A 17,476-nucleotide genomic window follows, 5' to 3' on the forward strand; every position below is an offset into this window, starting at 1 on the left:
TGTTCTGCTCACATAATACTTTCATTCAAACATAAAAATCAAACCATGTCATCTGGAAACCTATTAACATGGGAAACTCACAGGAATCATTTACCTAGCTCTGGAGCACACCTTACAGTCTTAGGACTCCAGATTTACTCTGATTTCAAGTGTCACTGCAGTAAATGCATACACAGAGCCCACTGCAAGATTGTTTGTCCTAGTACAAAAAACAACAACAACACCAAAACAAAAAGTTAAAGCCAACCAAACAAACAAAAACCAACCTCAATAACAACAATAACAAAACAAACAAAATAAAAGAAAACCACATTCCACTACTGAAATACTTTAGAGGCTGCAAAAGCTTATTGACCTTGGTTACTCCCAGTAATGACAGCAGAGCCACCTGGTTTTTACCATTCACCTGAGACCACTAATGCAATCAAATTGTCCAAGGAAGCAGGTACAGAGCATGTGACTGCTTACAGCTTCTCTACACGAAATCATCCAAACAGTGCCAGTCAACCCCAAGAAGAGTTGCATGTGAGTTCATGTTATTCCTTTAGAAACTTTCAATCCAGAATGATCATGGAAGAATGTCAAAGCAATCCAAAAGCAGTGCCACTAATACAAACACCATACATTTCTGTTTTGCATAGACAATTCAATACCAGCTCCAGACACATATAGCATATATTTATATACAAAAATTACATGCATACACACACATATTTTTAAACAAAACACTGCTATTTTGAGTATTTTCCTAGTGCAGCTCTGCTGAGGAAATATTGCTGACTACTTTCACTACGTAAGCAAGACCTCACAACCAGGAGCACAAACATTCATTGCAGCAGTTAATTTACAAGACTTTTTATCCTATCTCTAAGAAAGACAGAGAAAAAGTAAATAAATTAAATAACAAAAAATCATAAATCACCATAAAAGTTCTGGAAAGAGTGCCTTCAAAATAAAAAAAAAATAAACAGATCATGTGCATGCAGAGGAAGAGAAGCAAATAACACCTCAAATATATTTGTAACACAAGACTTCCCCTAATGTTTCAGACACCACTGTGAGAGAGAGCCTTGCTGAAACTGAATAAATTTATTTCTGACATTCAGCTATATAGAGAGGTGGTGCCTGTGTGTGTGTATCTATTGCAAGGTCGGAGAGTTAAACCAGTGTAAAATTAGAGTACCTCAAAAATACCTTGGTTCTTCTAAATCTCTTCACTGTGAGTACAATGCAAGACCAGATCTAGTGTCCATATACAGCCTTATCTTTTGTTTTTAAAAATGAACAAGTGATGCTTTTAAATATGCCTAAGGCACTGCAAGATGACCCTGTGCTTCACCCAAAAGAGTGACTGTGACTCTCCCCCATGCAGCCCCTCAGTGCATTAAGGAGAAAATTAGCAAGTTCAGTGAGCTCTGTTATTTTTGCAATAGCAAACAAAAATAATAAAAACAAAACATTCATATTGAAATTTAATTATTCTTAATAAATGTTCTGGTCTGTAAATGCTGGATCTAGGGGAAGCTCCTCATTTACTACAGACCTAAGCAAACTTAAAGCTGCAGTGCTGTGAGAGAGAGAAAGGAAACGATACAGAGAAGGCACATCCTAGCCTCTTTTATCCTACAGAAAATTACAATCTAACCACCCTCAGATATAAAAGAACTTACTGAGTCACCTATGAAAATCTAAACTTCATTGTAAAAACTGCATTAGTTTAATAGAATTCTGACCTGTGCTACGCAGCCATCCAAAATCTTGCCAATGATCTTTTCAACACCACCTTCAATAAACACAGTCAGCAAATAAATATCCAACAAACAGCAGTTTAAACAGCAGTCAGCTTAACCTTTCCCCTGTCTTTAAAAAATGCCAGACTCTTCAGTGTTTGCTCAAGACTCTTCTTCTACCAGCGTTCAGTTTGAATGAGCCGGTGCAAATGCACTGTTCATCCCCTCATGAGAGGACGATGCATTTATGTGAAACATGAGGAGAATGCCTAATGCTGAAACATTCTCTCTGCATCCTCAATGAGATTTTATTACAGGGCTCTCTTTCTTCTGCCCTGGCGTGTGTCAGCATGCCTGCAAGCATTCTACTTCTTTTATGGCCAGACATCCTCTGTACACTTGTATTTATGTTTGGTATACACACACCTGCACCCTCTATCACACGTGCTTTATGACCCCACGGGAGCTACTCCAAAAATTATCAAACCAATCCAAGTGATAACAATAAGCAATGACATAAAAAATATATTCTGCTAATAATCCATACAGCTAACTTTCTGGCTATTTAAACTCTTTTGGCTTCTAAAAAGATTAAGGGCTTGAATTTTCAAATGTGCCTAAAGGTAAGTCTATTTTATGAACTAGCTCTGGAGTCCTCAGAGAAAAACCTGGCAGTTCAATTAAAGTACAAACAAGTTTTTAATTAAAAATGGTTATTTTTTCTGTTGTATCAGAGATCCATATGACAAAAATGTATAATGTCTCAACTTGTCAACCAAATGAGTTAAAATCTGTATTAAAAAACACCCCAAACAAACAAGGAAAAAAACCAAACAAAACTACAAGACCACAACAAACTTCCTTGACCCTGCAACTCTTTAAAGAACTAGTGTAACTGAAATTTTTGCTTAGAAAAATAAGACTTATGAGAAGAATGGCTTTTACCAAGATCTGTGAATATCTTGGGCTGTGACAGCTAGATTTAACCAGCTTTGATAAATAATAGATGAGCCTGGCAAACATTCAGTTTTTCTAGTCCTCCACCTACATCGTTCTACAGTTCCTGATGATACATTATTTATACTTCTCCACGAGGAGCATTCTCCACGAGGTAATCTCCTTCTACACCAGTAGGAAAGAAGTCTCTGTTGCAAAGATCATTCATTCCAAGACAGCAAGGAAGTAAAAAGTTATCATTTTTAAAATTCAGTTTCCTAGTCATAATAAAAATGCATGTTACAAGTAATGGGACAGAGAAGCTGCCACTCTAAGTGAAAATTTCTTGGAAATATTAAGTTCAAGAAAAGTGCTATCTGTGGTAATACTTTCACTACTGTCGTTGATAAAACAATAAAAGCTCAATAAAATCAAGTCTTAAAAATATAACATCTTGATGGGTCCTGTATCTTCCTTGCTTTTCCCATTTCTTTGTTTTTCTTTATTCTTTTCACTATATAGTTATTATACACTACTATTAACACCATATTTCTCATTCAGTCCCTATACCTTTACTAAAATACTGTCTCTTTTACACCACTTATGCTGCAGGATCGATCCCTGGAATTTTTTGGAGTGTCTGACTGTTTGGTTAAGGGTGGGGAAAGGGGATTTACACCACATATCCCCACTCACTGCCCTGGACTTACCACCCCCATTGCTCAGCCCTGCAAAGAAGGGTAGAAGTTTCAGAAAGGTCTTGCACTGCTGGAAATTAGATTTTCTTAATAGATGCAATACAACAGGGCATGTTGTGGTGAGTTATTACAAAAGTCATCAGGGGTGTTATGGGATCATATGCCCAACTGAGACTACCCCCAGTGTGATAAAATTATTCTGTTTAAATTCTTGATGGTCCTTAAAGTTTATCAAGCAAGAATGTTAGTAATTTCAAAAGAATAGAAAGACACACAGCTCCAGCCAAATTTGTTTTAGAAAACCTTCAGCAGCAGAGTAAGATGATAAAAAGAAAATATTATGGAAGATTTTTTAGAGTCTTCCTATTCTGTCTACTATTGTTGAAGCCATGCCATTATCTACTTATCCTTTTAGTAGATAAAAGAACATGACATAATAGAAAAAGAGCAATCTACCTTTTATGGAATAAAGACAAGGAACTTCATATCTCTCTGGTTAATGCTCAATGCAATGTGCAGAGGAAAAAAAAGACATGGGAACTGCATTACAGAAAAATTATAAATTTGAGAACATAATTTTGATAACTTAAGGCATGGAAAATGAATGCTCTCCCAATAATTATATTAATTGTAAGTTACAGACATAAATATTACAATTCCAAATTGAGAGACAGAGTAATAACCTATCAGTTATTCTTGCATGAATCAAGATTTAATTTTTCTACATTTTGGCTTCATCCTGAGTTTTTAAGCAATACATGCTGATGTTGGCACAGGCTGATATTAGGTTAATTAGTTATACCTAATATGCATAAGTGTTTGCTGAACCAGTCCAGCACTTTCACTGGTATCTTTTTGCCTCCCCTGTATTACTGATGCAGTTGCAGACTCACAGTGACAAATGAAAATACTTTCCTTCTGTATAGGCAATTTCTGATTCCATGTGCACTGTACCTTCATACTGAAGGAAACGTTCACTTGGTGGGGAAACAGAGCATTGAAAGCTTTCTAGGTAGCACAGAGATTCCAGTTTTTGGTCATTCAATATTTAATCACTTCTTAGTGATTTCCACTATAGCCAAGTTCACACTTTTTTTCCTATTCAAAACAGAGGTAATTATTACCTCTTCAAATATGGGGGAAGTTGTAGTGTTTTTGTTATTAAGGTTAGGTGAAAGCTTAAAGCATCCATTTATCAAACATTCTGCCCCTCCAAATCAGCAGGAGAAGGAAAACAAAAGCAAACCAACCCACCTCCCATAAAAAACGAACAAAAAAAATTAAAAAAACCCCAACCAAACTCAAAACAAAAACCCCAAACACATTAAAAAAAAAAAAAAGAAAAACAAGGAAAAAAAACCAACTCAGAGAATAAAAATATCCCCTTCTTTCCTATCTGAAATAGGAAGGCAGGCAGACTGAAGAACTTATATTCCACCTGGTGGCAATTAGATATGCTGAAACCTACTGACTGCAGTACAACTTCATTAATTAACATTATAGATATAACATGTGTAAGAAGGGAAAAATCTAAGAGCTGAATGAATGTCAACTCCCTGGTAGTTCAATATTTGATTTGTTCATTTTTATTCTCAGCTAAGAATTGACCCTCTTTCTACTACGTCCCTCTCTGAATAATTCCAGGAGAAGTAATAGGTGTTTTGTATTCAGATCAAGACTTTTCTATTTTGCCTACAGAGGACAGTCATAATTTCAATTGCTTCACCTTTAGTCACAACCAACACAGATGTGCAATAGGGAGGCAATGTTCAGAGACAGGGAACTGGAAGCACCACCCATGTGCACAATCCAAGAGTTGCTCTCTTATGCCAAATTACATTTGCCCCATTTCAACCAACTGAGTTAAATCCTAAACTCCTGTTTTCTTCTATTAGCTCTCAATTGTAAGTAAAACAATAAGGACTCTCAAGCTGTGTCACACCAGCTGTGCTGGTCCTTTGCAGAAAACCCCAGCCATGTCCCAGTTTAATTTCAGGTCACATACAAGCCTATGCAACAAGAAGTGAATAACCTTTATGTTGTTGTTTGTACCACCCAATTATTCCATGAAACACAGCAGTTTCTACATGTTTGTCTGCAGAAACTCAAAAGATCACGCTGACTGCCAAGAGTCGCCATCCAGTTAAAAAGAAAACAAAGAATAAATGTACTGATGATTGATGAGAAACCTTAACAACATATATAGCTAGCAGTGGAGTGGAGGAAAATTCAAACAATTTTCATGCTGCAGAGTAATACCCCAAAATATCAATTTCACACAGAGATTTGTAACTAGAAGATCAGCATATCACTGCTTAACTGAGTGATCTGTCACATGTAAACAGTTCTTTAAAGAGGTGATCTTGGAAAACACTTTATACAAAGTATAAAGTAGCAGAGAAAACTAAACTCACAACTTTGTTAATCTAAATTAATCTGGTTAATTCTAATACAGCAAATAGAAGTTCTGTATCTGGGGACATGCAGCTTTTTAGCTCTGATTTAGGATGGGGTGACTGCTTGAAAACGTGAAGAACAGACTGGTGTTGCCATCTTATTGCAAAGGTTTCCTACCTTCTTAGTGATTTTCATGAGCAGCTCTTCACAGCACTGACTCCTCCTCAACACAGCCAACAAACTCCATCTGACATCTCAACCAGCCAACCTACTCTTTTGCAATACCCCTCCTAACTGGATCCAGCTGTGGCCCATTAAGGGCAGGCTTGTTCTTCATTCTTGATAATTAGCACAGCGATAACTCCTTAGGGGTGAGATTACCTTCACCACTATCTCTATTCTCCTACCTTCTATCTATCCACAGACTGGGTGACAGAACAAACCAATGCAAAATGAAAAACTGAAAGGGGACATTTACAGTTCCATTTGTGAGTTTAAGGACCAGAAATTTAAAAAGCTAACTCAGTCACTAAAATATAACTGGATTTCAACAGGACCAAGACATCCAGCTCTGAAACACCACAGCTTTTAAGTTCTACCCATATTTTCCTATTAATAAATAGAACTATTCAGAAAGTCACTCTACCACTGTCCTGCTAATCAAATCACACAAGTCTTTGGAAGCATTGTCATTCCACAAGACAATAACTTTATTACTTGACTTTACTCAAGGCAAGAGTCCAATAGAGATGAGAAGCTGGGTGTTAAGCAGTTATAAATCAACTGAAAAGCAAGAGAGATAACAGCCTTGTTTCCTATAGTCCTGATTAATAAAGCTGCCAGCAGTGGAGCTACAATAACTCACATACACCAGGATTTTCCACTTTGACATTGAGTATCCTAAAACTTGACTCTTCTTCCTCTGGCCAGTTGTTGAGGGAGAAAGGGTTGTGATCAGGGTGGATTTTCTTTTTTTATCTTTTTGGGGGTTTTTTGGTTTGGTTGGTTGGTTTGGTTTGATTTGTTTTTTTAAATTGCATACATGATTTACATAGCAAAATGTAACCTTTTTTATTTCTAACTCAAGTTTTTCTGGTCTCACATCTCTTCGGGGGAAAAAAGCCTAAAAATTTCAGATTTTGAAGTCTGAGAAAACAAAATAACAGCCAAAATTTCATAAGCAAAAGTTTTGGGGAAGTCCCACTTAGAAGGAGTGTTGAGGGCATGAAGAATCCCCAAAAGGGATTTATGCACAGATCTTTTTTTATCTTCCATCTAATGTTAGAGATTCATTACCACCCTAGATCACCAGCTTACCTGCACATTAGTTGTAATGTAGAATCAGAGAGAAGATTTCCATCCTTAACTTGTCAGACTACTGTCCCCCACCTATCTTTGAAAAGGAAGGGCCAGTAAGACACAACTGAGCCTGTGGCTTACATAAAGCATTCCAAGTAAATCCATCTGCCAATACACATACTAGAAATCTAATCAGTAGTGGGGTTTGCATGTTTGCACAGCTGTTATACACAGACACTCTTTTCACTGCTATTTTATCTGTATTTTTTAATAAAGTATGTGACGTTAAATTATTGCCTTCTTCCTCCTCTTTCAATCTGTTTCTCCGATTTTCACTTATTTGCATAATTTCTCTTCACCTTTAATTTTCTTTGTTATTTAACAACTTTCTCCACCACTTTGCTAGATTTTCTAGTCTCTCCTTTTGCTACATTATTTCTTCTTTTCTACCTTACTTTGTGGTTTCCTTATACTTCACTGTTTGCCAACTTGACTTTTTTCTTGTTCCCTACTGTCTGTAAGAGTCAGATTTGTAGACTATCTCCATTTCAAAGGCACCCAAAATGATCAAGTGCAACTCCTCTGTTCCTTGCAGAACTACTTAATACTTTGGACAATGCTCTCAGGCACATGGTGTGATTCTTGTGGTGTCCTGTGCAGGGCCAGGAGCTGGACTTAATGATCCTGATGAGTCCCTTCCAACTCAGCATATTCTGTGATTTTTTAATTCTAGGCTGACAATGAATGTTCTGATCACAAATACATTAATAGCTGAAACACAGTAGCATAAAATTTCTTCTTGTGGAAAATTAAATTTCCTCTTATTAAGGACGAGCCTAAGGATTTGCACCGTGACTGCAATGGCACTGTGCACTATCTCAATGCTGAACACACAACTTCCTATTAGCAATGCTTCTTCCTATAATTGACATGCAAGTATTTCCTCTTGTGAATCAACCCACTCCAGCCCCAACCCCAGCAGGGTTACAGTGCAGCAGCTCCCCAAGAGGAGGTCAGTGGATGGTTACTGTTCACTTTGAGATACAAAAGACTGGTCTCCATCACTTTTAGAAGGGTATTAATGACGATATTCTTGGACCCAAAAATGTAGGACTGATATGAACATTGCTGGCTTTTTTTTGAGAGCCCATTTCATTGATTAACTGTACTCACAGCTGTGAAGCTCTTTTCAATATTCAGTTTAATTATGTCTTTGCTGATGCCTAAAGACTATTACTTCTTCAAATGCTTATCATGGTCAGCCATCTAAATGTGTTTATTTTGCAGAACATGAATAAATGATGCATCTAATCACAATGCAAGTGTTACCCAGCTTCACAACATTTTTGTTGTCTGGCACAACGAGCAAGCCCAGAATAGACATTTGTCTGTTGGCACTGTCACCCTGTTATAGAGTTTCCATTCATTTAATAGCTCTGGGCTGGCAGCTAAAACAATCATGAATGGCCAGAAAGCATCCGTCGACCAAAGCCACAGTCCTTCATTCAAGCTTAGACAATTTAAAGTACACTCCAGCTCTCCTGCTAAAAAGATTTGGGGTTTAAAGATTAAGATTTCTAGAGAAACTTAGATTTCTGAAAACTAAAATCTGAAGAAATAGAGAGTCCTACAGTTGGCCAGTCATTAGCAACAGGCCAATGAGAAAAGCACTGATGGCAGACCACCACACAGTTACTTTCCACACAGCATGTAAAACCATCCCTGCTGCTAAGAAAATAATTTTGCCCTCATATTTGCAAGTGCCACAACTAAGCATGAACTCCTGTTCTTTCCTCATGCCAAAATGCTATTAATTTAAATTAGCAAAAATATCTCCTCTCCAGAGAGGAAAAGAAGAGCGCTTTCTCAGATGGGGGATATTCTGAAATACTCCATGGTTTATACTAATCCAACAGTGGGCAACTAGGATTGCTGCCTTCTAACCACAAAACCTAGTAAGCATTTCCCCAGTACCTCTCTGGGAAGATGGCTTGCTCTCTCATTGTTTGAGCTGAAGGAGCTTCCTCCACTTAAGATGAAATCCCCCAATGGCCATCCTTTAATTTTCTACTTATCATTCAACAACCTAAGAAAAGTGTGTACATAGTGCAAGCGGCTGAAGGAAAATCAACTTCTTTTCTTGCCTCCTGGTGAGTCACAGCACTGTTAGAGATGTTAAAAAAAAATAAATTCTTTTATTTAATCTGTATTTTCTTCACATTTTTCTCGAGGCTATGGATCCTTTGGAAGTCTCTGAGCAATATCAGTTCTCCTGCCCCAGATGCTACATTATTGTACAGTAACATGGAATTTGCCTAGTCTTCCTTAAAATAGGCGAAACTGCCAACTCACAGAAAATCAACAGCCTTTGGTACCTACAGTGAACTCAGGCAAAACAAAGTGGGAGCTCAAAGCACTACTGAAATATATGGACTGTGGGGGGAATATATCAAAAACTAGGCAACAGGAGACAAATACAAACATTTATGTTACTGTGAAGGGCACATAATTAAAAATGCAATTAAGCAGGAAGTCACTTAAGAAGAGAATAATTCAGAAGAACATATTTGAGTATAAAATGCAATTAATTCAGGCAGGAAATAAAAATTAAAAAGTAATTATTTTGTTTTGCAAAGGCAGAATAACTGAATAACTGTGATTCAGTGAAACTGAATCACACTGTTCAGTGCCTTGTGGCTTGAGGGTTTTTTGTTTTGTTTTTGGTTTTTTTCTGTTATTGTTTGTTATTTTAAAGTTTGACTACTGGACCCTCATATCTCTCCCCCCCCCCCCCCATGCCCTCCCAGATCAATCAAAAATAGTAATTAAAAAAGTTCCACTTCAGCATCCCAATATGCCTTAGGGTAACACCACAGATAACGTCATGGAAATAGCAGGAAGAAAGCCAGCTATCAAATAATTGACTACTGCTCAAAGCACTTATGCTTAGGACCTGGGTCCTGGTTTCCTACAGGACAGACACTTTCAGTAGAAGCCATTGTGCCATAAACATAATCACACCAATTGATTTTAAAGACTGGTTAAAAGCTATTGCCTGTGACAGACCAGGTAAAGCAAACGATCTGTGTTCAGGGACCAAGCAAACTGAATTTGCACTTGAAATATTTTGACCTCCATCCCACAAGTGCTCCCAGCAGAGCTCCAGCAATGAATACTTAAGCCCTATTTCTCCAGCCTCTGCTCAAGACTGCACATCAGCTCCTGCACATGCCTCCCTCTTTTACACTCAGGCAGGGAAAAAGATCTCCCCAGCCCTCAGCAACAGCCCCCAAGGTGTCTGCTATGAGGGCAGGAGAAAAAAGACACAATATCTTTTCCAAAAGAAGCACATTTGGTAGCCTTCAAGAAGCAGATGGGGTAGTAGTGAATAGTAGTGCTATTTTAAATAGCATGCAGATGTCAGAAGATGACAAAAAGAAAAATATGCCAAAAAAAAAAAAAAAGATTAAAATGTCAAGTGCCTTCTTGCAAACCAGATTATACAGGGCAGCAGCACGTGAGCCTAAAATGCAGCAGCAGCAGCTGCTCATGAAGAGAAGGAGCAGTCATGTTCACCAACTCCATAAATACCTCAGGATTACCCCTTCAGATCTCTGCAACACTTCCAGCATAAGTCTCATCCCAATACAGTCCAGTCTCACTTCCAGGGACCCTGGGTTTCCTTTTAACTGCAGTATACAAAACCAGAACGTGCCATATTTTTTGGTTTGGTTTTGAATTGTGTCAAAAGATAGTAAACATCTTCTAAAGAAAGCTGCTTCAGCACCACCAATTCAGTAAAAAATAGCTGGACCTACAAGCACTTACAAATCTTGGAAATAATTTTATCACATGTTACTTTACACTAGATGCCCATAGTAAGCCAATTTTCTTCAAGTAATGTTTTTGGAGATAATTCCCTCTTCTTCCAAAAGCCCTAATAATCTTTCAAAAGACAATAATGACTTGGATCTGACCAGATATAGTATAAAGTATTTCTGCAGTTCACCACATTTTTAATTCACTTTGATGTCTGAGCCACTGTAGATTCACTTTCATGATCATTTTCACAATTAGGTTTACAGAGAGCACACATGCTAACCTTTTGCAGAAAATGAATTTAAAAATTAATTACCAATATGCTTTCCCACCAAAACCTTTAATATAAAATAGTTCTCAGCTGAATCAGGAAAATTAACAGATAATGTACTTATCTTGTCCAAAATAGAGCTAAGGAGTTAGCATACTGGGTAGCAAAGTTGAAGCAGTAAGGCCCAAAATTCAGAGTAATTATGAAGAACAGAACATTTGGAGAGGGCTGGTGCTCAGTCAGTCACATTATGAACAGAGAAAGACAAAATTCATTAAATAAATTATTCATTAGTATTTAACAACTTGGCACTGGATACAGTATTTGTCTTTTGGCAAAAGTACAGTGCTATGAATCCATCCACTTGTAACTGCACTGCTGAAAAAGTTAATGCCATTTATTGACAGGTTAATTTATAATATCACCTTAATTAAAATGAGATTATCTTATCACTTTCTGCCTGAAATGAAACTGCAGCTGATTAGGAACACTGTACCTACAGGCTAATGAATGATTTCAAGCAGTTCAGTGTCAAATTAATACCAGCATCTGGTTTGGAGATTTTTTTTTCTCTGTCAAAGCATTTGCCCTATATTAATTACACTTTTACTTAGTAGTAACAGAAAGTTTCAATCTTGATGTTATCATTCAAGCAAAAATACAGATAAAATGGTCAGGACCTGGAATTCATGCAAGCAGAGCAAACTTCATATCACTTGTACAAAACAAGGTACAAAACTTTTCCTAGCCTGATTTCAAGAGTTATCCCAGCAGAATAATTACTGGAGAAATGGATGAATCCCTTATGCCCAAAACACTGGAAGAGTGACCCATCTACTTCTGCCTGGAGCATCCTGTCCTGTCTGAAGCTGGCTGCATGACGGACCAAACTCTGTTTGGGCAAAAAGGTGACTGCTTGGTGCCTTCTTCAAGAAGGCAGCTTTTAATCTGATCTTTGCCTTGAAAAAAAGCAATTGAACAATTCACTGAATTTCAAGATTTGGTGCAGCTGGAGGATTTGGGACAGGGAGACTTGGGGTGTGTGGAGGCAGTATCCTTTGACTCATTACAGCCTCAGAACATGCAAGATGAATGGATCAACATTTACCTCCTGCCTGCTTATTAACACTGGATTTAGAGTAACCAAGCATGATTTCTGAAATAAGTTTTTTTCCCAGAAAATGTTCATCTCTAACTGCACCTAGCACTACAATACCACAACTATACAATTAATATTAAAATAAAAATAAAAAGAGAGGATATATAAAGTCCAGACCTGGCTTGGTGGTTTAACACCATGAACATGGGGAATTTAGGAGTATCTTATCCACATATTCTATGCAAGCTCTGTTATTCCTTAGGAAGGGATAGTGCCATTTCCTCAAGGCATTCTTACAATGACACCAGGGAAGAGATGGTAATTTGGTCTAGCAAATGGTCACTTGAGAATGCAACAAGTATTCATTTCTGAGAGTGATTGATTCAGTGGCTGGGTTAAGCTCTGTAGTTGCCAATGTTTTCTTCACTGTTTCTGAGTTCAATATGCACTGAATAAATTAATAAAAAAACTAGGAAAACAAAAAAGAAACAAACAAATATAAAAGACAAAAAGACAAATACTACCTTTATTGAATAACTGTGATAATACCTTATATCTTTTCCCTTAATTTTGAGTGGCATTACCAGTACCAATTTGAATCAAAATACCAGAAAGCTTCACAAAAATGCTTCAATGACTTTACATATGCTCCTACCTGAAAATCCATAGGAGAAAAAAAAAGCCAATAAAAATCATACTTTCGCTTCTCATGAATGCTCAATTTTAATTAAATGTCATTACTCCAACTAGATCACACTTCATCTTTTTTTCAGAAGCCAGACAGAAAATCTATGATTCTGCCTCCTTTTAAGAGAGTTTTAACTATGTTTCTAGGTTCTCATATTCCTTTTACTTACAAGATTTCCTACGCTTCCCTATAAACTGAAGCAATTTTATCCCACCCATGTAGCAGCTCTATGCAACTGTTGCCAAGCCAATAAATTAACAGACTCTTGAGCGGATCATGCAAGGTAATTCTTTTTTGATTGTTTCTGGAATCAACAGACAGCAGTTCCCTCTCATACCTGAAGCTCAAACCCAGCTTTGGATCCCTATTATTGTACCTACCAAACAGTTTTGATACAAAGAAAAAATATAAAAAGCTTTCTAACACTTGGGTCCCCAAGATGATCAAAATGTCTTCTTTTCCTCCACTGCAACAGGTTTGCACTGCAGATTTAAAGGTTCAGGATTCAAATTTTGCCAACAGTGTACCTGAAGAAACTCAGAGCTCCAAACCACTTTTCAGAAGGAAAAAAATAAGAGAGGGTGGGTTGTTTTTCAAGTTAGTGTTTCAAGAGTGAATCCAATTCTCTGTCAAAAAGGACCTTTAAGATACATGGGTAAAAGCCAAACTCTATGCATCATGAGCAGATGCATTCAACCTTCTGCTTCTCCTAACCCCAAAGGAGCTCCCAATCCAACATACTTTCACTGTCTCACACCTCTCTCTTCCTGCCATAATTATCTCCCTCTGCCCCATGGGCCAAATTTGGGTGCTCTTTCCCAAGTTGTGCAGGTTCTATTCTTTCCCACTTCTGTTTCCAATACCCTTCTCTCCTGCACTCCTGTTCATACATCTTCTAGCAAAAGCATGAATTAACCGAAAAAAACCAAATAAATGCAATGTAACATTTGTCTCATTCTACTGTAACTAAAGAAAGGAAATCTTTACTGCAGGCATATGAGCTAATGTCCTAATAGGGACAGCTGCAAACACTGAATGTTGTCAGAAAGCTGGTGATTACCAAAATAAAATATCAGCATAAACCAACTGCTATGCCATCTATTCCTAGCCTTGAATATGTAACTCCTTTCCTAGAGATGGAGATCACTTTTCCAATACCATAACATGCATTGGATAAATTAAGCAGCTGCCTGAAGGCCACTAGAAATGCTCAGTCTTGAGATAGCAATGAAAATGATGACATATCTTGAATTATTTATTAAAGCTGTAATAAAAATATTTTGGAAAGTAATGGCCACGCTTGATAAACTAGTAATGACTACACAAAACTAGAGTTGCCTGAGATAAATCTCACTTAATTTTAAATGAAGCACTTTGAAAAAGTGGAAATAAATGGCATGAACTCAATAGAGTTGCTCTGATATGTCTTGGAGAGCAAATCCCTCTGGGTTTACTCATATTCTAGATCTTGAGAAAAGGTTTTCAGTTGAACTCACAGCATGGCTCCTCCCCTGATTTGTCAGAAGATGTGCACTGAAGTTGACCATGGAACACAAAGTATTAAAATGGTTTTTTTTCTGTTCAAAATTACCATCTCCTGTTCCTCTTACTTACAAAGAGAGGAAGGTTATCCTTTATAAAGGTTTTTCTAGGACAAACAATTAATTTCACTCTATTTTTTCCTTCTAAAGTTATGGCTTTTCTGGCTATTTTCTTCTTTGAAAGCTTCATTTCACCATTTCAATCATGTACATCACTAAGATTCACCAACAGCAATCCTAAAACATTTCATTATAATGGTAATTAGCATACTGGTGTTCTGTCCCTTGAAAAGACTGACCAAAAACACCTTTTTTTTTTTTTTTTTTTCCCAGCAAAGAAGACTCTTGATATAACAGCTAAGTCTTTTTTCCAGAAAAAAACTTTCAGAATTCTGGGGGTTTGGTTTCTGTCGGGTTTTTTGGTTTGGGTTGGGTTTCTTTTAAACAGCCGAGGTTTTAAGCTTGGCTGCTCATAGTCTGATCTTTGCTGTGAGCAAGCCAGCATCCAAACATCACCTGTCAGGCAGTTTCAACATCCACATCATCAAAAGGCAGGGTGGGAAGCATCTCTGACAGTATCTCAGGCTGGACAGCCAAATACAGAAACTCAGAGAGGAACAGAAGAGTGAAAAGAGACTAAGGCCTGTCATCTAATAGTGAATCAGACTTGCTTAGGTTTTCCAGAGTGTCCTGAGATTTCCCATTGCTGCACTTTGTGAATCCAGCACAAGCATGCATGCCATCTAGGAGAGCTGAATGAGAGCTCTCATTCCTCCCTCACAGTTGTACTGCCCCCAGCACAGTCCCCTCGTGGTGGTCACATATTCCCAACTGCCTGGGCACAGTCAGCCCCAGCTGCAGGAATGCTTTTCCTCCTATTCCCTGCCTCCTCTGAAATCCCAGTTGCCTTGCTTCCACTCCACCATTACTTGCCACCTGCTGCCTCTGTGTGTTGCCTTCCCCCACAGTTTACATTGGTTGTCGTGGGAGATTGACAGGTTTGTCTTGTAAAGATACAGAGATGCTGGTGAAATTAGCAAGAGCCCTGATCTGGGCCTCCTGCTCATCTTGCACCTGGACTTGAGCTGGGCTTGACAGCTGAAAGAGGTCTGGGGTGGACTGGCAGCCTCATAGCCTGATGTTATCTCAGTGAAGCACAGGACAGCACCCCTATCTCTGTGCCAGCCATTACCCTCACTCTCCCTCCTCCATTCACAACAGATGTAATAAATCTGGTCCTTCAAGGAGATTAACAATATGAGTGAAATTCTGGCAGATGTCAGAGGAACTTCACTGCCACTTCCCCAGCTGGAGGGAGGAGGATACTGAGGTGTTATGGTTCTATGCTGTCTTTGTTTCAACCATTAGCTGCAAAACTCAGTTTGACTGAAGGAACTAAAAACTCATTACTCATAATTTAATTTATATATTTAAAAAACCACATCAACCAATATGAAAATGAGCAAACATCATCCCCCCACCATCTCTGATGGCAGCAACAGGTAAGCAATTATTCTTCACTACAGTCACAGCACCACTTTCTAAAAAATAAAAAATTGATACTTGAAATCCTCCATTAGGGAGGATCAGAATACAAACAGACTTCACAGAAAATGTTCACTTGACAGACTCGCTCCTTGCTCTGCCCTCCAAAGCAGGGACTGCTCTTGGGTAAGATTTGTACTTCTAACCACATCAAAGCACACACAAGGACACTTGTACAGAGCACTACACACTCATATTTTCAGGCTGAGTGAATTTATCACCAGCAATCTAACAATAATCTATAACCTGTTGCTTCAAGAAACTGCACTTTGTGAATCTTTAATGGTGAAAGTTCTGATTCAATGTAACCAGACCTATAGTGTTGAATTGGTTATAAATCAGAAATTAAGGCCAGCTGCACCCCGCCCCTCTGATGTCTGAGGAGAAATTGGAACACAAGGGGGGTTATTTTCTGCAAAATTTCATGCTCTTATCACAACAGTTATATAAGGTGCAAGTTATACCTTATATAAGGTGAAAATATGCTGCTTACTTTGACAGTTCAAGAACAAATAAACAAAAAAACCCTGGCAACCAAAAAAACCACCACACACCCCCTCAAAAAAAGGAACAGCAAAAACAAAAGTGCATATATCAATGGAGAGAAACCAGGAATCATGTTTCACAGACAGCAGAAGATGGGAATCCTATTTTAAACAAGAACACAGGAGCCAGAAGTACCTCACATTAAACATGGGAATTGAAAACAAAACCCATTAGAAGTAATCCAGCCTTCACTGAAACATATACACATCATCATTACCAATAATAATTTGGCTCTTCATGTGTAATCACTGCATGCTAGCCTCACTTTGTATTCATAAGGGCCATTAACGTCAAGAGGAATTGTGTACATGGGCACCACGTTGCCCCCATGCTGCTCCTCAGTCTGCTGTGCAGAGAAAACCACCTCTGCTGGCCACTTCTTCCCTCTCATCCAGCTCAGGAATGGAAACAAGGAAAATGCTATTGCCTTTTTTTTTTTTTAATACTCCAATAATTTTGTACTATTAAGAGCACCAGAAAGCTAAGTTGTAACAACCATCTGTTCACATAATGCTGAATTCAAAACAGCACATACTGGAGGCACTGCAAGGACAGAATCCATCACAATCCCTGCTTCAGATTCTGATGATTGATTTCAGAGGTTATCATCATCAAAAAACAGCCACAAGGATTAGGGATTCAGAAAATAAATTTAAAAAAAAAAAACCACAACCTGCTCCCCCACCCAGAAAAAAATACCAAAAAAACCCCCAAAAAACCCCCAAAAAAACCGCACACACAAAAAAAGCGTCAAAAACAAATCAGCCAAAAAAACCCAAATCAAAACAAAGCCAGAAATTAAAAAACCCACCCAAGCATTAATCCATCATACTTCATTTAGGAAGTCCCCCCTTCTACTTTCTCCCAACAGATACAGGACCAGGGGAAGCAGCATAATCTGCCTCCC

The 17,476-nt window shown here is 38.0% G+C and overlaps 1 protein-coding gene across 7 annotated transcripts in view; it reads right to left on the minus strand.

The window, feature by feature from the left end:
- FRMPD4 (FERM and PDZ domain containing 4) overlaps nt 1–17,476 on the minus strand; it is a 292,688-nt gene that overhangs the window by 179,309 nt on the left and 95,903 nt on the right. Inside the window, exon 1 of one of the 7 annotated variants that reach the window (XM_064407704.1) lies at nt 1,734–1,871. The exons of 5 other annotated variants lie outside the window; for them this stretch is intronic. The gene's annotated coding sequence lies outside the window, so the exon portion shown is untranslated. Of the gene's footprint in view, nt 1–1,733; nt 1,872–17,476 lie in introns of those variants that run through there. One more of the 7 variants, XM_064407703.1, reaches the window with a different exon arrangement.

The sequence above is a fragment of the Passer domesticus genome, chromosome 2, assembly GCF_036417665.1.
Source record: "Passer domesticus isolate bPasDom1 chromosome 2, bPasDom1.hap1, whole genome shotgun sequence".
Lineage (NCBI taxonomy): Eukaryota > Metazoa > Chordata > Aves > Passeriformes > Passeridae > Passer > Passer domesticus.